This window comes from Macaca nemestrina, chromosome 5 (genome assembly GCF_043159975.1).
Source record: "Macaca nemestrina isolate mMacNem1 chromosome 5, mMacNem.hap1, whole genome shotgun sequence".
Classification (NCBI taxonomy): domain Eukaryota; kingdom Metazoa; phylum Chordata; class Mammalia; order Primates; family Cercopithecidae; genus Macaca; species Macaca nemestrina.
This window is the reverse complement of record NC_092129.1, coordinates 72903959-72905167: the sequence shown is the minus strand read 5'-3', so window position 1 is coordinate 72905167 and position 1209 is coordinate 72903959. Positions and strand designations below refer to the sequence as shown.

Sequence of the window (1209 nt, the reverse complement as noted above, 5' to 3'; positions counted from 1 at the left end):
TTTTACTGGATTCCTTAGATTCCCTGCATTAGGTTTTGGCTTTCTGCTGAATCCTGATGATCTTCATTTCCATCAAGATTCTGAATTTTATGTCTGTCATTTCAGCCATTTCAGTTAAGGACTATTGCTGGAGAACTAGTGTGGCCATTTGGGGGTAAAAAGACGCTCTGGCTCTTTGAGTTTCCAGAGTTCTTGCACTGGTTCTTTCTCATCTGTATGGGCTGATGTTCCTTTAAACTTTGAAGTTGCTATCCTTTGGATGGGTTTTTTACTTTTATATTAAAAATATGGAATGCTTCACAAATTTGCATGTCACCCTTGCACAGGCACCATGCTGATCTTGTCTTATTGTCTGTGTCATTCCAATTTTAGTATAGGTGTTGCTGAAGTGAGTGTAAACATCTTTAAAATTTTAGTTTTACTTTATGTTTGTGATGCATGTGGCTCATTATATTGAGAGAAATAAGAGACAATAATATAATTTGTCAGAAATGGAAAATAGACTCAATCATGGTTTGCTCTTATCATGTCAATGTTAAAAATGTGGCATACACCTTTTATTAAATTAATTTGATTCTATTAGATTAGTAAAACAGGTAAAATATTTAAATCTAATTGGGATGCAAGCATTTGTACTTCTAATGAAGAAAAATGTACTGAATATAATCCAGGGTAAACCATTAACTTTTCATATTATTCCATTACAATTTTATATTATTTTATTGTAATAGATTTAGAAGCTACAACCACAGTTTTGTTACATGGATATATGACATAGTGTGATGTCTGAGCTTTTAATGTAACATTGAACTCATTAGATAATTTCTTATCCCTAATCAACCTCCCATGTTTCTGAGTCTCTGATGTGTATTATCCCACTCTCTGGTGTCCAATTGTACATATTATTTAGCTCCAATTTATAAGTAGATTACCTGGTGTTTGACTTTCTGTTTCTAAGTTATCTGACTAAAGATAATGGCCTTCAGTTCCATTCATGTTGCTGCAGAAGACATGATTCCATATTTTTATGACTGAGTAGTATTCCATGGGGTGCGTGTGTGTGTGTGTGCATGTGTGTGTCTGTGTGTCTATTACATTTTCTTCTTTTAGTCATTCATTGATGGATACTTAGGTTGATTCCATATCTTTGCTATTTTTAATAGTGCTGCAATAAATATATGAGGGCAGATATCTTTTGGATATAATGAT

At 33.2% G+C, this 1209-nt stretch overlaps 1 pseudogene; it reads right to left on the bottom strand.

The window, feature by feature from the left end:
- Window positions 1–281: 281 nt before the first annotated feature.
- Window positions 282–400, bottom strand: LOC112426090 (U6 spliceosomal RNA; annotated as a pseudogene).
- Between the last annotated feature and the right edge of the window lie 809 nt (window positions 401–1209).